The 23,874-nt window shown below is 35.2% G+C and overlaps 1 pseudogene; it reads left to right on the plus strand.

Annotated features, from left to right (window-relative positions):
- Positions 1–21,849: 21,849 nt before the first annotated feature.
- The window catches only part of LOC112406771 (paraplegin pseudogene), a 6,712-nt pseudogene continuing 4,687 nt past the window's right edge, over positions 21,850–23,874 (plus strand).

The raw sequence follows: 23,874 nt of genomic DNA on the forward strand, positions 1-23,874 counted from the left end.
CTATAACTCACAATATATACTGTGCTGCTCATCAAATTAAAATCCTGACCCTAAAGTCCTACTTCCCTCACTTTGTTTTACCTGATGCAACATGTCTGGCTTCCAGCAAAAAGTTACAAGGCAGGCCAAAAGTCAAACACACACACATGACACAACAAACATGCATACTCACACACAAATACTCTGAAGACACCAGGCTATCACCAGAATGAGACTCAGACACAAATGTTGCAAGTAGATAATATGCATCAAAAATGGGTAGTATAAGCAGAGGTACACATTCTAAGGAGCAATGAAAAGACACACTAGACATAGAAAGCAGAGTAACAGAAATGAAGAATGCCTTTCATGGGATCGCTAGTAGATTCCATACAAATCAGAAAAGGATCCATAAACCTGAAGATAGGTCAATAGATACTTTTCAAACTGAAAGGCAAAAAAAAAATAAAGAAATAAATAAGCGGAACGGTAAGTCCAAGAGCTGTGAGACTGTCAAAAGATGTAACATATATGCAGTTGGGCTTTCAGATAAAGAAAGAGCAGAGAAAAAGAAGGAATGACACAGAGAAGAAGGGGAGAGTGTCGGAGAAGAAGTACATAAAGGTAAAATAAATTCTTTATTTTTCATACTCTTAATTGATCTAAAAAGATAACTTTAAAGCAATAACAGTCATAATGTATTGAGTGAGTATATCACACAGATCAGTGACATGAATGATAGCAAAGTCACAAGGGACAGGAGGGGGCACTTGAGAATTCTCAGTTCTAAGTTACCCGCACTATATACAAAGCAATACAATGTATTTGATGGTGATCATGCAAGATATCAACTCAACTATATCAATAAGCACTTTATATGTGAACGTCCTAACTACACCACTGACAGAGATTTTCAGAAAAGATAAAAACTTAACCCAAATATACATTGTGTAAAGGAACCACACTTAAAGTACAAAGAATCCACTAAGTTAAAAGTGAAAGAACAGAAAAAAAAGTATACCATGCTAACAATAACCAAAAGAAAGCTGGAGTAGCTGTATTAATTTCAGACAAAATCAACTTCAGAACAAGGATGAATATCAGGTTTAAAGAGGGCATTATATAATGATAAAGGGGTCAATTCTCCAAGAAGATATCATAATCCTAAGTGTGTATGCATGTGACAAAAGAGCTTCTAAATACATCCAGCTAAAGTTAAAATTTAAAGGAGTAATAGACAATTGCACTATTATACTTGGGGAATTCAATGCCCTTTTATTCAGTAACTGGTTAAGCATGAATTAAATCAATAAGGATATGAACTGAACAGCATTATCAACCAACCTGATCTAACTGACATTTATAGAATACAACATACAAACGATAGCATAATACATATACCTTCTTCTCAATCTCACTTGAAACATACACAAAACTAAACAGTATTATTGGCCATAAAAGCCCTTAACCAATTAAAAAAAATAGAAATCATACAAATTAAGTGCTCAGACAATGGAACTGAACTAGAAATCAACATCTGAAAGACATCTGGAAATTCCCAAATATCTGCAGATTAAAGGACACACTTTTAAATAAATATATGTATTAAAAAGGAGGAAGTATAAGAAAACAGTAACTTAAGCTCTGCACTAGAAATCTTGAGAAAGAAGAGCAAATTAAGTCTAAAATTTTTTAAAAACTGTAAATTTGTCCTCTACTATCAACTTATTTTTTTAACCTGGAAATGTCCTTGATTCTCTCATTTGAATTTTAAAGTATTTTCAGTATACTGTTAACAAGAATAAAAAAGGAAATAATAAAATTAGAGCAGAACTCAACAAAATTGAGAAAAAAAAGAGAAATTTAAGAAACCAAAAGCTTTTTTTTTTTTTATAAAGCATGAATAAAACTGATAAATCTCTAGTGAGGCTAACAAACAAAAAATAGATAAGATACAATTACAAATATCAGAAATGAAAAGTGGTTTATCACTATTAATATGTGGACATTAAAAGTTAACAAGGGAAAATAATAAATTTATGCATATACAATTGAAAATTTAGATGTAATGGGTCAATATCACATTTACCAAAATTCACTCAAAGAGAAATAGGTAACATTAGTATCCTGTTACCTGTAAAAAAATTCTATCAATAACTGAAAAATCTTTCAAATAGAAAGCACCAAACTTAGATGATTTCACTAATTAATACTATGAAATATTTAAGGAAGAAACAATGTTCATTCTCCCAAATCTCTTCAAGAAAATAAAAGCAAGAGAATCAATCCTTACTCATGCTGTGATGCCAGCACAACAGAAACAAAACCAGATTCAAATATTACAAGAAAGAAGATTACAGACCAAACTCCTTCAGAAAATTCACACAAAATCCTCAACAAAGCCAACAAACTATAAAAGGAATTATTCACCAAGACAAAGTGGAATTTGTTCTAAGTATACAAGGCTGTTTCAACATGCAAACTTCATAAATTTAACCTACTATATCTGCAAGTTAAAGGAAAAAAAATCATATAATCATGTTCATGGATACAGAAAAGCTATTTGAAAAATCCAATACCCATTCATGATAAAATTTTCACAAATGTTTCAATTAAGGAATAGTCTAAAACTTACCTGATCAGTACTCTTCAAAATTGTCCAGGTCATCAAAAACAAGGAAGTCTGAAACATAATGAATAAACATAATGTAGTTTTCTGAAACAGGAAAAAGAACATTAAACAAAACTAAAGAAATCTGAATAAAGTATGTACTTTAGTTAATAATTATGATATATCAATACTGGTTCCTTAATTGTCACAAACATACTATATTAATACAAAGTAATTTTTTAATTAATTAATTTATTTATTTATTTTTGGCTGTGTTGGGTCTTCATTGCTGTGCTCGGGCTTTCTCTAGTTGCAGCGAGTGGGGCTATTCTTCTTTGTGGTGTGTGGGCTTCTGACTGCGGTGGCTTCTTCTTTGTTGTGGAGCACAGGCCCTAGGTGCGCGGGCTTCAGTAGTTGTGGCATGCGGGCTTAGTTGCTCTGAGGCATGTGGGATCTTCCCTGACCAAGGCTCGAACCCATGTCCCCTGCATTAGCAGGCAGATTCTTAACCACTGCCCCACCAGGGAAGTCCCCAACTTATTATTTTAACCTGGAAATGTCCCTCATTCTCTCATTTCAATTTTAAAGTATTTTCAGACCTTAAAAGATTCAGTTAGCATACTGTTAATATACATAAAACTTTATTTCAGATAACTCTTTTTCAGCACAGTAAAAGAGCATGTGCACGTGTCTGTCCACGTGTGTGTATGTGTTTTGGCAGCTTATATATTTCGCCAACAGATTCTATGAATTACTCATAGTTTTGAAATGTGTCAACTGCCAGGATAATGAAGAAGTGTTTTATATGACTGCTTCTTTGAAGGTAGAATCAAGTGGATTTCTTCCAAATGTTCCATGAGAAAAAAATAGTTTAACTGGGGGTTAATTATTACTTCAATCCCTTTGATTTGCTCCATTTAACCAAAAGCCATGGAATAAAATATCTTTCACACACGAAATTTTGGGGAGTGTGTACATGTGTGTGTGCACGTGCGTGCGCACACACGAAGGTATGTGCACCTTTGGGGCACTGGCATAACTTTTAATTTTTTCCCTTTGATACCATGTAAGTAAAGAGGTATTAATATAATGAAACAAACAGAAACACATACAAAGAGCACCAGTCAGTACTATTTTTGGAAAGGAACACACAGGCCAGGTTATTTGAAAGTTGTTGATATCACTGCCCTACCCAAGAGAGGAGACCGATATTGCGGCTTTTCTTGTTTTCCAACATTGCTTTCTAAGAAAGTAGAAAATGAAGATTGATGGTGTTATTGAAATCTAAATTGAACTATCCTAATGACTTAATCCTCTCCACATGAACCAGTAACAACTGTTGTCCTAGCCTGTTTTAAAATATTCTCAGTGGATTATATTAGAAAGAAGAAAATTTATCTTTGAGCATCTTAAATTAGAAAATCTCTCCCAAATCCTGAATGGTTTAGTTTTCTCGTCATCTCTCACCCTCGTATCTATGCTTCCAGGCTGTATTTAAAACAAAAAAGAAAAAAGGAAGGAAGGAAGAAAAAAAGAAAGAGAGAGACAGGGAGAGAGGGAGAAAGGGAAGGAGGGAGGGAGGGAGAGAACAGAAAACTCTAACCTTTTTGTGACTCGGTGCCCAAAGCAATTCATCTACGTAACTGCCCTCAGAATGTTTTCCAAAATGCCCATATCTATAAAAAGGTTAAGGAGGGAAAGCAGCTGTATGAAATGTTATAAATTCTAAAAATGATGAGAGTGTTTTTAAGTAAATAATGGATTCTGAATATGATAATGTTCTTAGTTTAAGTTCATTTTGGAAATATTGCTCTTCAAGAATAATATTTAGAATACAAATTATCTATAGTCTTGTTAAAGTCCCATGGACATATATAATTATATTTTTCTACAATTTTTAAATTACACATTTTGATTACTACACAGAGTAGACTTGCACATTTCCTCATGTATATCCATATTCATTGTCAAATAAAATTGCCTATACTTTATTTTATAAAATATTAAGCATATATAACAAAAATGTGGCTTATTTTAAAATGATTAAAAAAGCATGTTACCTAACATATTTGTTAGATAATAAATTTGTTGAATGTTACCTAACATGTAATAACTAACATGTTTATTTTTCATAAAGCTTATGAAGAAATTACCTTTGAAGTACTTTAATTTTTTCTATTCTTTTTAAAATGTGTCTGGGTTACACTTGGTTCTTTGCTCTTCAATAGGCAGATCGATAAAGTTTGAAATATATAACAATTTCTCCCTATTTTATTTTTCTTGATCTTATTCACCTGTGATAAGAATAACATATACAATAATTTATTAGATGCCCATTCTTTTCAAACTTTAAAACTTTGTTAGAGCAAACTGCATATTTAGAGCAGAAATCAGAAGTTGAACAAAGAAAGAAAAATAAAAATTTGGTGTGACCAGTTTTACAAAACACAATGGATTAATTTCTACTTTCACACCATAAACTTTATATCTGGGCAGAGGAATTCATTGTGTTGCAGGTTAAGCAACATTAAATTTTAAACCACCACTATGATTTTATCCTATGAGCATTTAAGAAACTTTTATATTTTAGCCCAGTTACATATTTAATGGGTTACACTCTGCTAGGCAGCAGCAGCATTAAGAAACTTCTGAATAATTGAGGTCTATGGGAATGACATATAGGAACATTATTAGGATTTTTCATTTTTTATTACAGTCAATTACACTGATATGCTAATAACTTTTGAGATCATGCATTTATCTGCTTAAGAGAGCAGGCAGGAAAAAAGTATCTGTGTTCTAAGCCACAGAATATAGTAGCACAGAAATATTCACAACGAAAATTTCAATGATCTTGTTTACTCAGCAGATTAAGAGAAGTCTGGTGACAAGAGGTACAAATGGTTTAGCTATTATCCACCAAGCCTCTTAAATAACATTAATGGCTACAACATTTAAATTACCAGTGCTAGTAAATCTGTGTCTATCTTATAATTTATACCTGCTCAGGCAAAATACAACCATGTTATTTCAAGGCATAGTGCAGGGCTCTTAGGGTCCCACTCCCCAAGACTGCAATTGCAGTTTGCAAAAACCATGCATCAGTATTGGGTAATGTGCGAAGGTATCAGCTAACCATGTATATGTTCAAAGTTTGTAGAAACAATTAGCTTTTATTCATCAGAGTTTATCCATCACGTTACATTATGCTCTGGCTATCTTGAGATAGTCCTCTTCCTATCATGAAATCGGTTGCAAGGGATTTAGATGTCTGAATTTCACATTGTTTTCTTAGTTTCTTTCCATTATTCTTGCCTCAACCCTCACTTGATTTAGGCTGGCCCATACAATCATATATCACATCTCTGTCAGCCCATAAAGAAAGTCACAGAAGTGACAGAGGTGTTAGCTAAAGCTACAGTTTGGTTTCTTCTGAGACCTTCTCCTCGGCTGCCTTCTGAGTGTGTCACCACATGGTCTTTCTATATGCAGGCCTCCTGAGTATCTCTTCCTCATCTTGTAAGAACACTAGTCATACTGGATTAGGCACCACTCTTAAGAGCCTCATTTTAACTTAATCACCTCTTTAAATAGCTTATCTCCAAGTCTGGTTATATTCTGAGGTACTGGATTTGGGACTTCAAAATAAGATATTTGGAGACACAACTCAGCTCCTAACAATGGGCCTGTGGTGGAAAGTTAAATTCAATCAGAAAATGCTACAGGGAACGCTGCTCAATATTCTATAATAACCTAAATGGGAAAATAACTTAAAAAAGAATAGATACATATATGTATATGTATAACTGAATCACTTTGCTGTACACCTGAAACTAACACATCATTGTTAATAAACTATGCTCCAATATAAAGTAAAAAATCAAAAAAAGAAAAAGAAAGAAAAAGAAAATGCCAATACATTAAAAAAGTCTTGGGGAAAGAGAATGTAAGGGATTGCAGTAATTCATCACGGCTAGAGAAGAGACTTGGAGGGAGCCAGAAATGGCAAGAGACATTGTAAGGCAAGCAGGACCAGAGGACCAGATCATAAAATCCTCAAAGCCAAGTGGTTACCAAAATCCATGTTCTTCTCTTTCTCCTGAGCACACAACCTGACTTCATTTTTCAGGCTCCTTTTCAGCTAGATGTTACCGTGGAACTAATTTCCAGACAACAGAAAATGAGTGTCATTTCTAGGCTTTTAGAAAGCAGCAGTGCCTTATTAAGTTATTCATGATTTTTTTTTCCCCGATGGCTTGAACCAGATTATAAAGAGCCAGAAGACAGAAAAAACGTGGGTCCCTGAATCAGTATACAGCAGGGATCTATCTAAAAAGCTAGCAACATCCATGTGGCTGATTCATAAGCAAGAAATTTAACATAGTCTGTCACCAAGCCACTGTATACTTTGGGGAATTTATTTGATTCTACAGCCTAATCTACCCTAACCTGCCTATATAATTGGATTTATATATTTCCTGAAAACACTTGAAGTGTTAGAAAATTGAAAGAAGGGGAGTGATCTCATCAATTCTGATTTAGAAACTGTACTCTATACACAGTGAGAAGCACAGATTAAAGGGGCATACCTCTAGACAAATCTGGGTCTCAGTAATCATCATGAAATGATAATAGCCTGAACCAGTGTGTGGGGATTTAAAAATGGCAGAAAAAAATGACAAAATATTTTACTATCAAATCTATTTTCTGGCAGTGATTGATTTTTGTTGTTGTTGTTGGCTAAGATATATACTACTCTTTTTTTCTTTAATCCCTATTGGAGTAAAATTGCTTTACAATGTCATGTTAGTTTCCACTGTACAACAAAGTGAATCAGCTATATGTATACATATATTCCCACATGCCCTCCCTCTTGCATCTCCCTCCCAACCCTCCCTATCCCACCGCTCTCGGTGGTCACAAAGCACTGAGCTGATCTCCCTGGGCTATGCAGCAGCTTCCCACTAGCCATCCATTTTACATTTGGTAGTGTATATATGTCAGTGCTCCTTTCTCACTTCATCCCAGCTTCCCCTTCCCACCATGTGTCCTCAAGTCTGTTCTCTACGTCTGTCTCTTTATTCCTGCCCTGCCACTAGGTTGATAAGTACCGTTTTTTTAGATTCCATATATGTGCGTTAGCATATGGTATTTGTTTTTCTCTTTCTGACGTAACATCAGTCTGTATGACAGACTCTAGGTCTATCCACCTCATAATAAATAATTCAATTTCATACCTTTTTATGGCTGAGTAATATTCCATTGTATATACGTGTCACATCTTCTCTATCCATTCATCTGTTGATAGACATTTAGGTTGCTTCCATATCCTAGCTATTGTAAATAGGGCTGCGATAAATACTGTGGTACATGTATCTTTTTGAATTATGGTTTTCTCAGGGCATATGCCCAGTAGTGGGATTGCTGGGTCATATGGTAGTTCTATTTTTAGTTTTTCAAGGAACCTCCATATTGTTCTCCATAGTGGCTGTATCAATTTACATTCCCACCAACAGTGCAAGAGGGTTCGCTCTTCTCCACACCCTCTCCAGCATTTACTGTTTCAAGATTTTTTGATGATGGCCATTCTGACTGGTGTGAGGTGATACCACATTGTGGTTTTGATCTGCATTTTTCTAATGATTAGTGATGTCGAGCATCTTTTCATGTGTTTGTTGGCCATCTGTATGTCTTCTTTGGAGAAATGTCTATTTAGGACTTCCATCCAATTTTGGATTGGGTTGTTTGTTTTTTTGATATTGAGCTGCATGAGCTCTTTGTATACTTTGGAGATTAATCCTTTGTCAATTGCTTCATTTGCAAATATTTTCTCCCATTCTGAGGGTTGTCTTTTTGTCTTGTTTATGGTTTCCTTTGCTGTGCAAAAGCTTTTAGTTTCATTAGGTCCCATTTGTTTATTTTTGTTTTTATTTCCATTTCTCTAGGAGATGGGTCAAAAAGGATCTTGCTGTGATTTATGTCATAGAGTGTTCTGCCTATGTTTTCCTCTAAGAGTTTTATACTGTCTGGCCTTACTTTTGGGTCTTTAATCCATTTTGAGCTTATTTTTCTGTATGGTGTTAGGAAGTGTTCTAATTTCATTCTTTTACATATAGCTGTCCAGTTTTCCCAGAACCACTTATTGAAGAGGCTGTCTTTTCTCCATTGTATATTCTTTGTTGAAGATAAGGCGACCATATGTGCGTCAGTTTATCTCTGGGCTTTCTATCCTGTTCCATTGATCTATATTTCTGTTTTTGTGCCAATACCATACTGTCTTTATTACTGTAGCTTTGTAGTATAGTCTGAAATCAGGGAGCCTGATTCTTCCAGCTCAGTTTTTCTTTCTCAAGATTGCTTTGGCTATTCTTTGGGGTCTTTTGTGTTTCCATACAAATTGTGAAATTTTTTGTTCTAGTTCTGTGAAAAATGTCATTGGTAATTTGATAGGGATTGCATCAAATCTGTAGATTACTTTTGGGAGTATAGTCATTTTCACAATGTTGATTCTTCCAATCCAAGAACATGGTATATCTCACCATGTGTTTGTATCATCTCTGATATCTTTCATCAGTGTCTTATAGTTTTCTGCATACAGGTCTTTTGCCTCCTTAGGTAGGTTTATTCCTAGGAATTTTATTCTTTTTGTTGCAGTGGTAAATGGGATTGTTTCCTTTATTTCTTTCTGATTTTTCATTGCTAGTGTATAGGAATGCAAGAGAATTCTGTGCATTAATTTTGTATCCTGCTATTTTACCAAATTCATTGATTAGCTCTAGTGGTTTTCTGGTGGCATCTTTAGGATTCTCTATGTATAGTATAATGTCTTCTGCATACAGTGACAGTTTTACTTCTTCTTTTCCAATTTGGATTACTTTTATTTCTTTTTCTTCTCTGATTGCCATAGCTAAAACTTCCAAAACTATGTTGAATAACGTGGTGAGAGTGGGAACCCTTGTCTTGTTCCTGCTCTTAGAGGAAATGGATTCAGTTTTTCACCACTGAGAATGATGTTGGCTGTGCGTTTGTCATATATGGCTTTTACTGTGTTTAGATAGGTTCCCTCTATGCCCACTTTCTGGAGGGTTTTTATCATAAATTGGTGTTGAATTTTGTCGAAAGCTTTCTCTGCATCTATTGAGATAATCATATGGTTTTTCTCCTTCAATTTGTTAATATGGTGTATCACGTTGATTGATTTGCGTATATTGAAGAATCCTTGCATTCCTGGAATAAACCCCACTTGATCATGGTGTATCATCCTTTTAATGTGCTGTTGGATTCTGTTTGCTAGTATTTTGTTGAGGATGTTTGCACCTATGTTCATCAGTTACACTGGCCTGTAATTTTCTTTTTTTAAGACATCTTTGTCTGGTTTTGGGATCAGGGTGATAGTGGCCTCGTAGAATGAGTTTGGGAGTGTTCCTCCCTCTGGCAGTGATTGATTTTTCTTTTTTTAAAAATTTTATTTATTTATTTTTGGCTGTGTTGGGTCTTCATTTCTGTGCATGGGCTTTCTCTAGTTGCAGCGAGCAGGGGCCACTCTTCATTGCAATGCACAGGGCTCTCTTGTTGTGGAGCACAAGCTCCATATGCGCAGGCTCAGTAGTTGTGGCTCACGGGCCTAGTTGCTCCACGGCATGTGGGATCTTCCCAGACCAGGGCTCGAACCCGTATCCCCTGCGTCGGCAGGCAGATTCTCAACCACTGCACCACCAGGGAAGCCCAAGTGATTTTTATACAGTAGGAGAGATGGTAGAAGCGGAGAAGGAAAAGAAAGATTCCAGAGTGATATCCAAGTGTCTACTTTGACAGCTGGTTGAATTAGATCTTGTGCGATGAGGAGTGAAGATGTACACATAATGTGGTCAGTTTTAAACAAATTTAAGTGTCCAGGCAACTTCTACGTGGAGATGTGAGTGAGCTTGATATACAAGTTTGTAACTCAAGAGAACAACATGAGTTGAAGATAAAGATCTGTGAAACTGAGAAATCTATTTGCATTTTTTCTTTCTACAGGTGAATACTATCAATCTGGATCTTTGACTCCGTCCTAGTCAAATCTCTCGCAGAATTCTCATGCAGAAGTTTAGCGTGAATATTTGATGTATTGAACTAGCCAACATTTTTATTATTTCTCTAAAATATTGGGAAGAGAAAATAAAATATATAGCATAATAAAAATATTATAACAAATATAGTCATGTGTAATTTATGAAAAAAATCTGTGAAATGTTTTACCAAAAGTAAACAGTATCTAATTATTTTGGGCTCTCTGTTCTTCTATGTATTGACACATGTATGTCTGTGTGTGTGTGCTCTTACATGCATTGCTACATATGTGTGTGTGTGTGTGTGTGTGTGTGTGTATGATTCAGACTGTCAAGAGAAATTCTTTGCAGATTTTTGTTTGATTTTATTTATTATGGATTTTATTCAATATGTATAATACTGAACCTACCGGACAACTTCTTGAGAATTGACATCTTAATAAAAAGTGTTCTAACCGATAACATGTTATATGTCTCAATTTACTTAGGTCTTACTTAATATATTTTAATAAGGCTTGTAATATTTCCATACTGGTCTTATACAGCTTTTGTTATGTATATTCATTTTATTAATGCTGCTGTGGCAAATCGTCTATGTGATTTTTAATAATATTTATAGTTGAAGTGTGGATGTTATTTTTAATGTTAATTTTGTATCCAGAATCCATGTTAAACTCTGCACATCTAATAATTTATATATAGTATTTTAGGGGTTTCTATAAAAACAAATATATTATCTGAAAATAATAACTTTTGAATACTTTTTCAATCTTTGTATCTCTTGCCTCATTTATCTCTGGGTAGCATTTCCAAAACAATATTAAATAAGATTGTGTATCCTTGCTTTGCTCTTGATCTTGAGTTCCCATTCTTATAACATTTCATGATTAAGTACAATATTTGCTCCATAGTTTTTAGATACATTATGTATAGCAAAGACCACTAACTGTTGATGAAAAGCTATCCTCTACTTTATGAGAAAAAGTTTGACCAAATTTCCTAGTCAACCTTGCAGTTCCGTAAGCTGTGTGACAAGTTCCAGCAAATGAAGCTGATTAAAATTGATGTATATAATTTCAAGATTGTCCATTAAAACTTCTCAGGTAAAATATTTATATTCTTTCATACTCTATGACCCACCCTAAAGACAGAAATTGTTATGACCAAAGAAGGATCCTTTTGAAGCATGACCACCTACCCCAGTTTGTCTGGGGTAATAAACCTGGCATTCTAAAAGAATGATTCGTAGTTCCCCCAGTCACTATCAAAGATATCCCATTTTGAATAACACATTATATGGTCATCCTATTTTAAAGGCACATGATGAGAGATAAAGCAACTGACCCCTAAGGTCACTAAGGGACAGCTGTTCAACAATGTGAATCCACCCTGAACTGTTAAGTGAGTGAAAAATAAACTTATACTATTTTTGAATGTATTAAACAATTTAATTATTCTGATAAGACTATCAGGCAATGGAAATACCCTCTTATAATTAAATTTTTATCACACATGGATTGAAATTTCATGAAAATATATATTCTGTGCCTATTAGGTGAACATTATGAATTATTTTTCTCTAACATGCTAATGAACTACATTATTTAATTTTATAAGGTTAAATAAACCCTGAATTCCTGAAATGAATCCAATTTTATTTCCAGATTCATGATTCATACCACAATGGTCTAACTTAAGATTTTTACATTCACAACCATGAATGAAATTAGCATAAAATTTTCCATTTGGTTATGTCTTCATCAGTCTTTGGGTCAAGGCTGTACTTATCATAGAATAAGATAAAGGTCCTGAAATAGTTTGAGCAAGCTTGAAACTAGGTGCTCCTTATAAAGTTGGCAGAATTCACTGGAAACAAAATCTGGGACTGTTAATTTGTTGTAAGGTATCAGAATATTGATTCAACTTAATAAATTATTACAAGATTAGTTTTTCTTTGGGGGCCATTTTTAGTAAATTATTGGGAAATAAATGCAAGTTTCCCTACTGATATCAATTTTAGTAAATATAACTTTATATTTACATTTGCAGAACACCATTTTGTTCCATTTTCTTTTGAAATCCCTTATTTTTTCACTTAATCCTCACCAAATGTTTTTCTATTTTGGTAACTGTCAATGAAGATACTGTTTAGGCAATTTTGATATTCTCTATTACATTTTTCTCTTCTATTTCAATAATCTGTTTTTTGTTTATATGCTAACTTTCATATATCCTATTATATACATAAAAGCTATACATTTTTCTTTAAGTAGCATTTAGCTGTATACCACAAGTTTTTATAAATAGCATTTTCCTTATCTTTCATTTTAATCTTTTTATCTGTTTTTTCAATTTGAATTTTGGTTCATTGATTTTTTTTTTCAACTTAAAAAAGTTTTTTTATTGAAGTATAGTTGACTTACAATCTTGTGTTAGTTTCTGGTGTATAGCAAAGTGATTCAGTTTTTTATATATATATCATATATATATGTACATATCTATTCTTTTTCAGATTCTTTTCCCTTACAGGTTATTACAAAATATTGAATATAGTTCCCTGTGCTATACAGTAGGTCTTTGTTGGTTATCTAATTTATATATAGTACTGTGTATATGTTAATCCCAAACTCCTAATTTATCCCCTCCACTTTCCCCTTTGGTAACCATAAGTTTGTTTTCTATGTCTGTGTGTCTATTTCTGTTTTGTATTCATGAGTATTTGTATCATTTTTTATAGACTCCACATATAAGTGATATCATATGATATTTGTCTTTGGCTTACTTCACTTAGTATGATAATCTCTAGGTCCATCAATGTTGCTGCAAATGGCATTATTTCATTCTTTTTTATGGATGAGTACTATTCCATTGTGTATATGTACCACATCTTCTTTATCCATTCCTCTGTCAATGGACATTTAGGTTGCTTCCATGTCCTTGCTATTGTAAACAGTGCTATAATGAACACTGGGATGCAAGTATTTTTTAGAATTATGGTTTTCTCCAGATATATGCCCAGGAGTGGGACTACGTGATCATATGGTAGCTCTAGTTTTAGTTTTTTCAGGAACCTCCAAACAGTTCTCCATAGTGACTGAATCAATTTACATTCCCATCAACAGTGTAGGAGGGGTCCCTATTCTCCACACCCTCTCCAATGTTATTATTTGTAGACTTTTTGATGATGGCCATTCTGATTGGTGTGAGGTGATCCCTCATTATAGTTTTGATTTGCATTTCTCTAATAATTAGCCAACATGAGCATCTTTTCATGTGCCCTTTGGCCATCTGTATGTCTTCTTTGGAGAAATGTTTATTTAGGTCTTCTGCCCATCTTTTTGATTGGGTTGTTTACACCATAAGCTCATTTCTTTGAGCCTTGTTTGAGGACAAATTTGAGGCCAGTGTTGAAGGCAGTTTACTCTGGAGAGAATTGCTCCTGCTTCTGACATTTTATATGGATGCCATACCACCTCCAACAAATTGTACACCTGAGATTGCCTGATATCCAGACAGTGTGAATTTGGTATGCAAACCTGCTGTGATGTTGACCTGTGGTTATGAAATCTAAAGAAAAAAAAAAAATCCCCTCCTGAGAGCCAAGGTTTATAAAAGCAGTTTTCCTTGAAGTCATGAACTGTGTGTAGTTTCAAAATGAGGTTGGGCAGTTACAGCTAACTGTTACAGTAAAGATTAAGTATTCTTGGATCCCAGTTTAATGGGGCAAAGGGTCTCTTATGAGCTTCCACACATTTGAGTAGGCTGTGGGCTTTATCCACATTGGCCTAAAGGTTAATAAGGTTTATCAAATGTTTTCAAGGCAAAAGAAAGTTTCAATGCTCTGCTGACATCTCTAGATACCCTTTTCAATTAGTTTTTAGCTTCTGAATATTCTATACCTCTTTTCCAACTGGTTGATTAAGTTAAACATATTTTAACCACCATTCTTCAGTTGTTTTTAGATGAGGATGAGTACTTTACCTAATTGCGACATACAAAAGTCTACAGAAATTTTTAAGAGTAAAAAAAAAAAAAAAAAAAAATATATATATATATGTATATACACACCCTTAGTGGAAGATGTTTGACCACAAAATTATCAGAGCATTTTATGATAGTAAATTTAGTCAAGATAATGAAAATTATAAATACATAGTAAATATATAAAATATTTTATTTACCAAAGATTGGAAAATTATTTCAGTCTGAAATATTGTTTACTTTTACCAAAATAAAAGCATACATGTGCTTGGCAGGCACTGGCCAACAAACACCAACATCTTGAATTTGACTTTCCACTTTCCCTAATGCTATGGCTTGATGATTACACAGACTCTGTTTTGAGCCATATACAACAATTGTTTAAAAATGTTTTACACTAGATAAATGGAATTATCAGCCTCCAAACCTCAAATACTGAGGTTTTTTTCCCCCACTTCTCCTCAGCTAACTGTACCAATAATGGATGGGTGAAATTACTTTCTACTCAAAATAAGATAAATTCCACTCAAAATAATTAAAATTTAAGGCCAAAAATATCTCCCATATAGTAAAATGTACAAAGGTAGAATTATTCCAGAATTGGTTGTTTTAATCTTTGCAGTTGATTTCATGATCATGCCCTTAGTTTTTCTCAAGTGAGCTCTCCTCATGTTTCTTAGATGACTTTGCCATTTCCTGATGTTACATTCAAAGATGACAATGTTTGCAGGAGGAAGATTCACTTTTTTGAGAATGAGGAAAATTTTCCTAGAATTTACCAAAGGACTTGCCCTCTGCATCACTGCCAGACTGATGCTGTTGTACATACGCCTTATTACCATATTACCACAATGAGTTTAAACTAATTAGGATTTATACCTGAGTGTCAAATAAGGCATTGCACTGAGGAGTGAAAACATTTTAAAAATCACATTAATGCTAATAAGTATGATGGAGAGAAGGGATTATTAGTAGTATCCAACTTTAGAAGTTCCCTGTGAAGACTGTCTTCTGTAATCCTTTACAATACTAAAAACTGTGAAAGTTCAAAAACAGCTACGGTAGAAACCTATACCTAGAATCATCTATGGGCCTATCATTGTCATATGTCAACAGATTATTGGTTGCCAGAGGCAGGGGGTAGGGGGGAAGTGTGCGTAACAGGTGAAGGGGGCTAAAAAAGATACAATAATTTTAATTACGTATATATGTGTGTATACACACACACACACACAATTTTATGTAATCCTCAGGGAAATCACGTGAAATGTCCTTTGGAACTGCCCCAATTTTGCATAGTGTGAAATAAGTTTTAGTAAGACTAAGCAACATTCCCAGAGGCATATAACTAATAAATGGAAATCTGAATCCGTTAGTCCTCAGAAACAGAGTCTCTATCTATGGGTACAGCTTCCCATATATGTTTAAGCATAACCATGTGAATATAGAAATGAGCAGTAATATACAACATGTTTATTTTAATGTATTTCAATGTAACACTATTCATTGCAACAAATATCAAATTTTTTCTAATGGCTGGAACCATCTAATTTGCATCTCTACATGTGAAAATACCAAATATCAGTGTATAATGTTTTTAATTAAAACAAGAATGAGGTTTATACTAGCTGTGCATAAATTCTGGAGGTTTTGTACTATATCATGATTCTAATGCTACAGCTGATGTGCTATCCTTCAGCTGATCTTTTGAAAGAAAGTTTTACTAGAATGAAAAAATTATGAACGACTGCCAGTATACTCACTTGTCCAGCCTCATTTTTTCCTCGTAGTAAAGATATTTGATTAAAGATCTAAGAAAGGAATGCCTGAAGGAGGGGAAAGGAGATGGAGTACTGATCCTAAGCAATTTAATTACACATGTGTTTCTGGAGGAGGGTCCTATCTTCTCTTTGGCTTCATCAATGGTCAGAATTTCCCATTTCAGGTTATAAAAATAATTATGATCTTTCATCAAAAAATGCCTGACTCATTTTACTTCATCTTGAAATAACTGAAAAAAAATTCCTGGGATTTTTTTTTTTTCTTTTGCTGGTTAAACATTAGCCCACCTGCTGGTAGCACTCTAAAGAGGATAGCATCTCTTAATGTTCACCTGATAAAATTACTGATGTTACATATTAAGGGGGTGAAAAAAACTGCCCCTGTATCATTTACACCTAAGAAACTAATTTCTACAGTAGCAGAGTTATTAGGCTTTGTTTTGTCTTGCTGAGAAACATAAGTGAACAGTGCTCTAAATGCTTTCAGAAATTATTAATTAAAGGAACATTTAACCATAATTACTCCTTTTTAAAGACTTCACAAAAAAACTAATTCTAATGAAAATTTATACAAAATTTCATCATAGAATAATGAGTGAAATAAGATCAAAACCATATGGTTTAAATTACAGAAATTTATTTTCTCACAGTTCTTGAAGGTTAGAAGTGAAAGATCAAGTTTCTGGCCAATTTGGTTTCTGGTGAGAGCTCTGTTCCTGACTTACAGACAGGGATGCGGTAGGGTGAGGTTGGGGGGAAGAGCTCCTCTCACTTGTCTACCTATGTTCATAGCAGCATTATTCACAATGGCCAAAAGGTGGAAACAACCTAAATGTCCATCAGAAGATGAATGGATAAATAAACTACAATCAAATATTCTTCAGCCTTAAAAAGGAAGGAAATTCTGACACATGCTACAACATGGATGGACGCTGAAGACATTAATGCTAAATGAAATAAGCCACAGAAGTACAAATACTGTATGATTCTACTTATATGAATTACCTAGAGTAGTCAAATTTATAGAAACAGAAAGTAGAATTGGGGGAGAGTAGAATGGGGAGCTGTTTGATGGGTACAGAGTTTCAATTTGGGAATATAAAAAAATTCTGGAAAAATGGATGGTGGTGATAGTTGCACAACAAAGTGAATGTACTAACGCCACTGAAATGTACACTTAAAAATGGTTAAAATGGTAAATTTTATGTTATGTATATTTTACTGTATTCAAACATTTTTTGAAGTATGCTTGCTAAAAGAATTGAAACAATACAGAAATATATGAAGTTTATCTCACTATTTATATGTAAATCTTTAATTCATCTGGATTTACTTTGGTGTTAAAAATGAAGTAGATCCAGCCTTAAAAAAAAAACAACGATAAAAACTATATGGAGAGATATTACTACTGATCCAGCACATACATGCTTTGAGGGTTTTGTTTGCTTATTCTTATCCACGTAGTTGTTGTACATGTGGGTGTGTACACATACAGTTACCCCTAGGTTTCTTAGGATTAGTGATATCTCACTGATAGGTATGAAGAATTTGAGACTGACTGGTTTAGGGCTAGGATTTGTATAACATGGAGAAGAATAACCAGTTGCTAGTTAACTGTAATCAGGTTTTCAATAGTTAAAGTAACTATTTTTATCTGAAGAAATGTCCAATCACTTTTTCTTCATACATACTGCAATCTAACTAGGAAAGAGGATCATAAAACTTTGAAGAATTGCTCTTCCTCTAATCATACTAAGATCTCTCCTTCAAAGGTATATTTGAGATATATTTAGTTTTTGTACCTCACTACACACCCATATCTCACCTCACCCACAGCTTTTCCTTGAGAAGAAAACTTGACCAAAGAAAATAAATCTTCACCCATATGAAGCTAGGATTTGAGACAATATTTAGGAGAAAAATTAAATTATTTTCTTTGAGTCTCCTGTTTAATAAAGAGAGAGAGAGAGAACCCCCTCATTCTGTCTAATTTGTGTCATCAGAGTTAATTTCAATTTTCTTTTCAGACATAATGGATACAGTGGGCAAAGCTTTCAAGACCCTTTTACTTTGCTTGAGTACTGAGATAAGTTTGAGGGTGGGAATCCTACTCTCAAAAATATGAAGCCAGAATGACCTTCATCTTACTATCTAAAATGGAAGGCAGAAATGTAGGTTCAAGAACTGCTGACTTAAAAACACTCTAATCTTTGCCATTGACCCATGTCTAAATGGTTTAAATTGTTCTGTTTCCCCGGTGATTTGCCTTTAGACCCATTATAAGAAAACTGTCTATGAAAAATAAATAAATACAGTATTACCTCACTTATATGTAAAACATAAAAACACTGAACGCACAGAAACAAAGAGTAGAACGGCGGTTGCTCAGGGCTGAGGGGTCGGGGAAATACAGAGACACAGGTCAAAGGGTACAACCTTTCACTTATAAGATAAATAAGGTCCAGGGATCTAAGGTACAGCCTGATGACCGTAGTTAACAGTATGATATTGCTTACTTGAAAGCTGCTATGAGAGTAGAGCTGTAATGGCCTCACCAAGACAAAAACGATGACAAAATGGTACTCATGTGAGGTGAAGGATGTGTTAACTAACCTTAACATGGTAGATATTTTGCAATATACATGTATATCAAATCATCACACTGTATACCTTGCATAACATTATATGTCAATTATATCTGAAAAAAGCTGGGAAAAAAAAATGAAAGAAAACTGTCTGGGTGCTTGTCTTTGGGACCAGCAATAGTGGAGATTCAGTTTAGTTTGTAGAGAGAAGCTAAATCCCCAAGTGAATATGTCAGTGATAGAGGATTCTGAGATGTGAGGAAAGCAGCCTTCATAAAAGGCCCTGAATTAGGGGATGAAAGGAAAATTTATGGAGATAATTTAAACTTGAGAAGGGACACTGCGACTCAGCAGTTACAAGAGAGCCTTGACCATCATCAAAAAATCTAGAAACAATAAATGCTGGAGAGGGTGTGGAGAAAAGGGAACACTCCTGCACTGCTGGTGGGAATGTGAATTGATACAGCCACTATGGAGAACAGTATGGAGGTTCCTTAAAAAACTACACATAGAACTACCATATGACCCAGCAATCCCACTACTGGGCATATAGCCTGAGAAAACCATAATTCAAAAAGAGTCATGTACCACAATGTTCATTGCAGCTCTATTTACAATAGCCCGGAGATGGAAGCAACCTAAGTGTCCATTATTAGATGAATGGATAAAGAAGATGTGGCACATATATACAATGGAATATTACTCAGCCATAAAAAGAAATGAAATTGAGCTATTTGTAATGAGGTGGATAGACCTAGAGTCTGTCATAGAGTTAAGTAAGTCAGAAAGAGAAAGACAAATACCGTATGCTAACACATATATATGGAATTTAAGGAAAAAAATGTCATGAAGAACCTAGGGGTAAGACAGGAATAAAGACACAGACCTACTAGAGAATGGACTTGAGGATATGGGGAGGGGGAAGGGTGAGCTGTGACAAAGCGAGAGAGAGGCATGGACATATATACACTACCAAACGTAAGGTAGATAGCTAGTGGGAAGCAGCCGCATAGCACAGGGATATCAGCTCGGTGCTTTGTGACCGCCTGGAGGGGTGGGATAGGGAGGGTGGGAGGGAGGGAGACGCAAGAGGGAAGAGATATGGGAACATATGTATATGTATAACTGATTCACTTTGTTATAAAGCAAAAACTAACACACCATTGTAAAGCAATTATACTCCAATAAAGATGTTAAAAAAAAAAAAAGAGCGCCTTGACAAGGATAAAGGTAAAAGGTAAAGTAATAAAAGTTTAGAGTGTATATTTTATACCAAGGCATCAGAATAAACTTATTCTACACCAGCTTTCACCTGTGTATGTTTGATTTTTAGGACAGGGAAATAGGTTCTAAGTTGTTAAAATCGGCCAAACACTAGAAATTAATTTTTATTCTGAAATATCAAGAAAAATCTAAGAATTTTTGAAATCCTAAAGTTCAGGAACAGCCTCTGCTGTATTTTTGGCCAGTGCCTGATCACCAAGATTCCATCGTTAGCCCTTTTCTCGTCTTCCTCCTCAGAACTGCTGGGGAAATCCTTTAAGATCTTCAGTGGTTTACATCACTTCAAGCACTACCTGTAGGCTGATGAAATGCAACTTTGTATAGCCAAGTTTTCGCTTTCTGTACAATTTCCCTTTCCACAACTCCAATCTCCTCAAACTCAACACATCTAAAGCTAGACCAGTTTTCTTAAATGCTCACTGATCACTGCTTTCAGCCACTGTACAGTACCACCTGAGATGCACAACTACAATCAGAGGTCATCTCCTAACTACGTATTATGAGGGTAAATTTATTATCTCTCCAGAAATTAACACTATTTCAAGCTTATACTAGGAGTCCATTAAATGGAGAAGTATTAAATGTGTGAAAGAGGAGAAATGGAGGAAGGTGGTCCCACACAATGCCTAAGCAGTGATGGGAATAAAGTGAAGTCACGATTAAGAGAAATAAGAGGCTCTTATTTCTCTTATTCAGAAAGAGGCTCTGAAGGAGTTCAGGGAGACAGAACACATGCACATACGAAAGAACAACCATGTGAAGACACCCTGAGAAGGCGCCATCTATAAGCCCAGGAGAGAGACCTGGACCAGACCCTTCCTGTACAGCCCTCAGTGGAAACCAACCAACTTTGATCTTGAACTTTTAGCCGCCAGAATGGTGAGAAAATAAATTTCTGTGGTTTAAGCCGGGGTCCCCAACCCCTGGGCCATGGACCCGTAGTGGTCCATGGCCTGTTAGGAATGGGGGGACACAGCAGCAGGTGAGGGGCCGGCAAGCAAGCGAAGCTTCATCTGCCGCTCCCCATCTTTGGAAAAACTACCTCACATTACCACCTGAACCATACCCTCCCCTGCCCCACCTGTGGAAAACTGTCTTCCACGAAACCTGTCCCTGGTGCCAAAAATGGTTGGGGACCACTAGTTTAAGCCATACAATCTGTGGCATTTTGTTAGATTAGCCCTAGCAGACTAATGCAGGTTTTATCAGGTAATATTAGTATATGCAGATATTAGGATACAGCATTTAGTATGTCTAGGGGAGAACATCTATAAAATTTTAAAAGCTGGATCTTCTCCTTGCAGAGTAGAATAGAGTTCAGTCTTAAGCCTGTATACATAATCTTGAAGAGGAAAAGCTATCTGAGGAGAGGTGTCTGTTTTCCATCAAGATTTAAATGCAATTATAATAAAACCATGTTTGTTTGCACTAGAGTTAGATGTTTAAACAAGTCAATAAATTTTTGGAAACAGGAAGGAAAGATGCTTTGTTTACTTTTATTTCCACATAATTTTAGTACTGACAAAGAGTGACAGAGTGATAGCCTCAGAGACCACTAAAACCATTTCATTCACAAAATGGGTGCTTTACGAATAAGTCCTCTGCAGACTGCTCCTCTGTCAGGGGTGCGGCTCAGGGTTCAGCAGATGGCCACTGGAGTTTGCAAGCATCTGCTCACTCTCTCTCCTCCTGTCAGTACAGAACCTACTAAAGATAAAGGCTTTCATATAATAATGTTATCTGCTCACCAAGACCATGTTATATCTGGCAAGGACCAGGAAATTGGGTAGTTTTGATGAATGGGATTAAAATAGAGTCAATGTATGAAAACATTTTCACTGAATAATAGAGGCTGTATTCTACAAGAGAGAGTAGCAAATGTAAGCTCATGAACTGACTGATGTTTGAACTGAACTAAAGTAACTCGCAAGTTAAAACACATTTGCATTTACAAAATGAGTTCCGATTTTTAAAAATTCCGAACCTGAAAAAGCCTTAACTTTGTAGTATGTGATTTTTCATATGAAAAACAATCAGACTGAAAATATTAAGCATCTGCTTGGCTCATGGTAAGTAGTTAGTTGTTAGGGTTGGCAACAGTAGAAATAGGATTTCTGCCTCTTGGGACTTCAAACGTTTTAAAACAAGAGACATAGCAAAAAGTAAGAGTAACATAAGAAAAGCATTTATAAATTACCCCTGAGTGGTCTACCCAGTCAGGTGTAAAGATGGTGAGCTAAAAAGTCTCATGGAATAGAAAACAGGTGAATTCTGAGGGACTGGTTGTGACAGGGATGTAGGAAATAGTAGGCATCATTCATTGTGAAAGTATTGTTAAAAGAAGAATGCAGTCAGAATTCCAGGGGTGAGTTCAGACACACTGAAGAGACTAGCCTAGTGGCTTTCGATTCTCTTTAAGACATCTACTGGAATATGTTTTATTACATTTCACCTTGCTTTAATTTCAAATTTACAGATAAGTTGCTTCATGCTCTTCTCACACTCACCAGTTGTGACAGTTTTCTTTTTTTACTTTAAAATTCTCTCTTTCTCCCTGTCTCTGAATGTATGGGGCTCTCTCCTGACATATCTCCATGATTCTTACAGCACTTCTTTAATGTCTGGCAGTACAGGATGGCCCAAGCACGCATCTCACTTTTTCTGGCTCAGCCCTATTACTGGCTACACTCCTTGTTCCCTTTATATGGACAACAGTTCTTCAAAAAAAAAAACTGGGCACCAGGTATATTCATACCTTCTACGCCTTACCAGTGAACAGAAGTCGAAAATGTGCATATCTCTGTATCTATCTACTGATCTGAAGAGCTCTTATTGGTGTCTCTAATTTTATCCAACACATCAGTACACCTTCTAGATATTTTTTTCTTTTTAATAGTTTTAACTCCCTTCCAAAAAGGGAGAAATCTGGTCCTCATTACACATTTGCTCAAACTTAGCAAACAGAAGATATTTCAAAATTGGTAACTTATACCACTAAACAACAAATAAAAAGGAAACCTACGGGCTTCCCTGGTGTCGCAGTGGTTGGGAGTCCGCCTGCCGATGCAGGGGACACGGGTTCGTGGCCCGGTCCGGGAGGATCCCACATGCCACAGAGCGGCTGGGCCCGTGAGCCATGGCCGCTGGGCCTGCGTGTGCAGAGCCTGTGCTCCGCAACGGGAGAGGCCACAACAGTGAGAGGCCCGCGTATCGCAAAAAATAAAAAAAAAAAGGAAACCTACTAACTAGAGTTCAGTATCTATTTACCTTTCTTTTTTATTTCATTGAAATAAAATTTAATTAGAGTGAAATAAGCAAAGCTTAAATGTATAATTTAATGAGTTTTGACAAATGCATATATTGTGAAGGCAGAACATTTCCATCGCCTCAGAAAGTTAATATGTGGCTGTCTTTCATCAATACCTTCACCCTCCACAGGGGTAAACAATGTTGTTATAACTGTTTTTTTCCATCATGGATTGGTTTTGCCTGTTTTAGAATATATTACAAACGGAATCATACAGCATATAATTTTTTGAATTGGGTTCATTTGCCAACATTTTTTGTGAGAAGCATCTTTTTTTTTTTTTTTTTTTTTTTTT

Source organism: Neophocaena asiaeorientalis, unplaced genomic scaffold (genome assembly GCF_003031525.2).
Source record: "Neophocaena asiaeorientalis asiaeorientalis breed wild unplaced genomic scaffold, Neophocaena_asiaeorientalis_V1.1 scaffold93, whole genome shotgun sequence".
Taxonomy (NCBI): domain Eukaryota; kingdom Metazoa; phylum Chordata; class Mammalia; order Artiodactyla; family Phocoenidae; genus Neophocaena; species Neophocaena asiaeorientalis.